A 5,849-nucleotide genomic window follows, 5' to 3' on the forward strand; every position below is an offset into this window, starting at 1 on the left:
ACACAGTTTTAATCCCTGCTTTTCAAAATTCAACTTTGCAGGAGCTTTGGCACAACTGTCTCCTCAATTTTCCTTATTAGAATGGCACAAAGCAGCCATATGGGCCTCATAGGCTAACAAGATGACTTGTGAGTGACTTGTCCAAAGGAATAAAAGAAGGAACACGAAGAAATCTATCAATGAAGATTAAAAAGCTCCTTGAAAATATCAGAAACTTTACTTACAAAGCAAGGATTCAACACAAAAGGACTACGAGATAGAGCATATATTCTTCTCAGTTCGACATGGGGCCGAATTTCAAAGGGTTCCATGGGACTATGTATGGAGATGTACATTTATACCCCTAGAGTGCTGATCCATTTTCACTTATGCTAAAGATAAAAACAATCAAGTGTATAAAGAAAGAAAAAGTAAGAGACAAGGAGACCTGTTGCCTCAGATTTAAATTTCTAGGGGTAAACAATTAAGACTTTTGATGATTCCTAAAGATGAGGAATTGGTATAGATAATACCTTAAAATACACCACTAGAAATAACTGAAGTTAATGAAACTGGTTGATAAACTTGTGGCACAGTTTCTGTCCCTGAGGAAGAGAAAAAATTATTCAGGTACACAGGAGATTTGGGCATTTTTTTGGAAACTGGAAACTAGTAGAAAGTACAAGTTAAAAAAGATTAAAGCAATTTAAGTGTCCATCAACAGATTAATGGATAAAGACACTGAGGCACATATATACAATGTAATATTACTCAGCCATAAAAAATGGAAGTTTGCTATTTGTATCAATATGGATGGACTTAGACAGCATTATGTTAATTGAAGTAAGTCAGAGAAAGAGAGATACTATATGATAATACTTAATGTAGAATCTAAAAAATACAATAAACTAGTGAATATAACAAAAAAAGCAGACTCACAGATACAGAAAACGACTAGTGGTCACCAGGGACAGGGGAGGGGTAATATAGGGATGACGGATTAGGAAATACAAACCATTGGGTGTATTCTTGAGATAGGCTCAAGAATGTATTGTACAATATGGGGAATATAGCCAAAATTTTGTAATAACTGTTAATGGAAAGTAACCTTTAAAATTATACTAAAATTTTTTAAAACAAAAAAATCTTTTGAAAAAAGAAATATTTTTACTTTTACCTTGTTCTCCACGTGGACACTGTCACCTTCTCCCAGCACGGCTGTGTGATGAGGTTCTATTTTTTGCTGTGCATCATCAGGTCCTACAAAAAACATGACCCACTTAATTTAGTCCTCACGATGGTACAGTTCTCATATGATTACAAATTTGGTTAACTACATGGCATCACAATATTAATTTCAAGTTCAGAAATAACAGACTTAGGAATCTCCTTAGATCTCTTGGTTGATGGTATTTGCAATTATTAAAGTCCAAAACTGGCTTGTTTCCCAGTGCAGAAAAGGAGATGAATCCTATATTGTGTCTCTACTTACACTTTTAATGTTACACCTAATAGCTTAATTAATAAGCAAAGTCCTTGGCATCATATGCTAATGAGAGTGTTTCCTTGGGTCAATTATAAACCTAAGATTTTTTTCTTTTTCAAATTATGAAAATATAATAACACATTTACAAATACAGAACAAAGCTATGTGTGTGTGTGTGTGTGTGTGTGTTAGTTGCTTAGTCATGTCTGACTCTTTGCAATCCAATCCCATAAACTGTAGTCCACCAGGCTTCTTTGTCCATGGAATTTTCCAGGCAAGAATGCTGAAGTAGGTTACCATTTCCTCTTCAGGGGATTTTCCCGACCCAGGGATTGAACCTTCGTCTTCTGGGTCTCCCTCACTGGCAGGTGGATTCCTTACCCCTGAGGCACCTGGGAAGCCCAGCAAGTTCAGGTTGGGTATATTTCCATCCCTTCTATACTGAGGCTCACAGATGAAATAATACAAAATGCAGTTGTGTGTTAACGGCAACAAGAAAGGAAAAAACAAAGTTCAATGAGAGAATAGGGACTGTAGAATTCTGCAGGATCAAACAGACCAACAGAAGGCAAAACAAGGATGAAGGGCCTTCTAGAGAAGAGGATAGACTGTGAGGGGCTGGGAATATGCAGGGCATGCCTGGGGGAATGGGGAAGCTTCTATCATTTCTGGAACATTCTTTTGGGAGGAATGATGGCAATGAAGACTGGCTTCAGCTCAAGGAAATACACTCTGAGGAAAGGATGTGTGTGTGAAATGGTTAGGTCTGTGTTTTGGAGAAATAACTGAAAGCAGAGCACAGAATAAATTGGAGGAGGCAAGACTGAAGTCAGAATGAGCTGTTAGGAGTTTATTCTAACAGTCTGACTGGAAATGAATTCCAGTCTGAGCGTGGAGAGTGAACAGAGAAAGACGGGTGGGTTTGAGAAGAAGGGTTGAGAAAGACATGTGCATGGACAACAGAGCGAAGATTTCAAGCATGAAGTCTGGGGGACCCACCTACATGACATTGTGGGCTAGAAATAAAGCATTCACCTGACATGGTAGAGCTATAGCTGAATAATCAAGGTGGAAGTGCTTATTTAAGTGAAAACAAGAGCTTGAGGAATTACCATATAAACAGAAACATTATTTGTGAATTTTGGAATACTGGCTGGAGTTCAACGCCAGCCGTATTTTCTAGAGAAGTCCTCCCTTTTACCTCCACTTTGGAGATAACCTATATGAAGCAGAAAGGTTCATTGTGATGCTTGCAAATGTGAAAGAGGATTCTAAGAGAGGCCTTCTTAACCCAGAGTCAATGTATTCCCAAGGGGTCCCTGGATAGAATTCAAAGCAGTCACGGGCTTGCATGGAAACAAACGACATCTTTACTTTCACAAACACCTACCTGAAATGTGGCCTTTCTTTCTGTCATAAATGTAGCCCCCCCTCAAAAAAAAATCATAGCCGTACTAGCTGAACCAATGACTTTGTCTCCAGTAGAAATTATAGATATTTTCTTACCTCACTAGCATTGCAGAGATCTCAAAATCAATTTATGTTAATCACTACTTAACCTAATTTAAATCTGCTTCTGGATGTTATTACAAATGTCATCAGAGAAGCATACATGGAACTATATCATAGACTTGTTCTTTGAACCATTTAATGACTTCATTGATTAAAAAAAAAAAAAATGTTGTTCAGAGGTGGGGCTTTGGCAAATCTCAAAAGGATTCATGGAACAAAAAAGTTTAAGAATCTCTGTCTCACTCCGCCTGCCAATGCAGGGGACACAGGTTCGATCCCTGGTCCAGGAAGGTCCCACATGTTGTGAGGCAACTAACTCCAAGCACCACAACCACTGAGCCCACACTCTAGAGTCCCCGAGTTGCAACTGCTGAAGCCCCTGCATCTAGAGCCCACGCTCCACAACAGGCGAAGTCACTGCAATGAGAAGCCTGAGCATCTCAATGAAGAATAGCTCCAGCTCGCCACAACTAGAGAAGGCCAACCCGCAGCAATGAAGACTCAGCGCAGCCAAAAACTGAAAAGAAAAGAACTTCTGTCTCAGAGGCAGTAGCATGCTAGTTAATGTTTACCAACTGGCTTTCAAGGACAAGGGGAAGAACCAACCTGATGTGTAGTGTGTGCCAATTTCCATGGTGTAAATGCTCCTACTGTGACCAGTTTCAAGCTACCAATCTGAGGTCATAAGATGTATACAACCAAATCCTGTGAGCTGCCAAGAGCCAGCCCCAGCACATCACTAAAGGGTTCTTCTCCACCAAAGATTTAGGTTAACAGTTGTCATAGCAGTGAATAATAAACTCAATTGATTTTCCACTCATGCAAGGATGTGGCAATAAAAGAGACATCTCAGAGTCTAAAAATAATCTCATTTAGAGTGGGGTAATATTTTTCACTGTGATAATGGAGCAGCATTTTATTAAGTGTGCTATACTGAGATTCTCTGTGAGCAATGAACCATGTTGTTATCTTCAACAAATTCATATGTAACACCCATTACCCATATGGTCTACCCCTAGCCCCTAATTTTATCATGTAGGATGTTTTATGATAAAGAGACCAAAACAGTTTATAAAGCCCCTTTCGCTATGTTTTGATGGAATGAGCTGGCAAGAGACAGCTTTCCAAAAAATGCTGAACTGGGATTTCTCTGCACCTCCTATCAGGGTAGCTTGCTTGACTGCAGTTCATTGGTCTGTAACAAAATCTTAATTTAGAAACAGAGAGTTTATATTTCCCTAAGAGCATTCATTCTAATTTTATACCAAATGCAATTCTTCCATTCTACTTGATGATCTAGGAGAGGAATCACAGTGTTGATTTTGAAGAGGTTATTTGAAATGCTCCACTGTAAGGCAGACCTTTTTTATAGACACTACAAGGTTGGGTTTTTCAGATTAATCATTCTAAATGTACCTTAGCTTCTGTATTATTTTATGAAATGTTTAAAACAGGATCACAGAAAGCAAAGACTGATTGTATCTTCATGTCATTTCTATGCTGTTTTATCCACCTGGTTATCTCCTGAACCTAAAATAAGTCTCAAAGAAAATACATTCTATTGGTTCTGACTACTTTCAATTATAAATCAGGCCAAATCAGATAATAAATAGTTTCCATTGCGAAGCTTCGCCAAGAATGTTAAATCTAATAGTGCAGTTAAGGAAAATTTAACGGAAAACAATTGAATTGCAAATATTTTTGTTTGCCTAAATAGTCATGAAAGGGCAAAATACTTTCAAACATACTTTAGAGTCAGTGTGTGGTTAACTGCTGTGAAACTTCTCCCCATACGCCAGATTTCCTTTTTCTTCTTCTCTTTACAAAAACTGCTATCCCATTTACTCTCTGATCCATACATTCTGGTACTTCTATCACAGATTTTGATATCATCAATTTTATATGCCAATACTTCAAACTGTAAATGTGAATCCATCTGCCAATTTTTAGAAACTGGGTTGGATTGAAGCATACCCATAATGCACCACTGAAATCCTGCTAGATTATCAGCTTCCCCCAATCTTTTACTGTCATCTCTACCATACTAACTCAAGGGGTTTTCTTTAACAATTCACTTTTACAAAGCATTTGACTTTAGTTGCTCTAGAAATATGAACTCTTTTCACACTTATTTTGTTAATTTAAATATTATTCAATTAAATCACATAACAGCACTCACTGGTGCAACTGGCATAAAACGATTTGAAAACACTGCCTTTAGGTGTCTCAGAATCACACCTGCCTTCTAGTGTGTTTTCCCCACCTTTATTGAGATTCACGGGCTGTGTGGAACTTTTTCATACCCCCAGAACCAAAAGTAAAGGGCAGAGCACATAGTGAGCATGGATTACTGCTTATTTAAATAACTGGGAAACATTTTACTACCCATAACATAAACCAACATAAACCAGTTAGCTGTCATCTCAATAACCACAAACAAATATTTTTAGATTTCTAAATATATTTTCTAAGCCTCAACAGTATACCTGATACTCCTTCTTCTAGAGGACTGGCATCCAAGCTGACAAACTGTCCCAAGCTTCAGGCATACAGGATATAAACTCCTCTACCGTGTTGATCTCTGCGTTAAAGTGTAATGTCATTTTCATTTCAGCTGCAGGGAAGAGGTTCAGTACTGGTATCCTAGGGATCTGCAGGTTTTCTGATCATGTTGTTTTAATTGTTTTTTAAATCATATACCGCCAAAAAAAAAAAAAAAAATCATATACCACAGATTTCAGCTGAGGGCTGACCAAAATACCTGTTGCCTCAATAACAGACTGCTATCAAAGGTCTCTCTCCTGCACCATTTTTAAAGCTACTATTCAACAGTCAGCCTGGAAGGCTTGAAAAAAGCACAACGTATCAAAAA

General features: G+C 38.0%; 1 long non-coding RNA gene across 1 annotated transcript in view; it reads right to left on the bottom strand.

Moving 5' to 3' along the window:
• LOC104987055 overlaps nucleotides 1-5,849 on the bottom strand; it is a 19,614-nt gene that overhangs the window by 9,321 nt on the left and 4,444 nt on the right. The window contains exon 2 of the long non-coding RNA XR_825101.1: nucleotides 1,157-1,239. This is a non-coding gene — a long non-coding RNA (uncharacterized LOC104987055). The remainder of the gene's footprint in view (nucleotides 1-1,156; nucleotides 1,240-5,849) is intronic.

Source organism: Bison bison, unplaced genomic scaffold (genome assembly GCF_000754665.1).
Source record: "Bison bison bison isolate TAMUID 2011002044 unplaced genomic scaffold, Bison_UMD1.0 scf7180017845921, whole genome shotgun sequence".
NCBI classification, from domain to species: domain Eukaryota; kingdom Metazoa; phylum Chordata; class Mammalia; order Artiodactyla; family Bovidae; genus Bison; species Bison bison.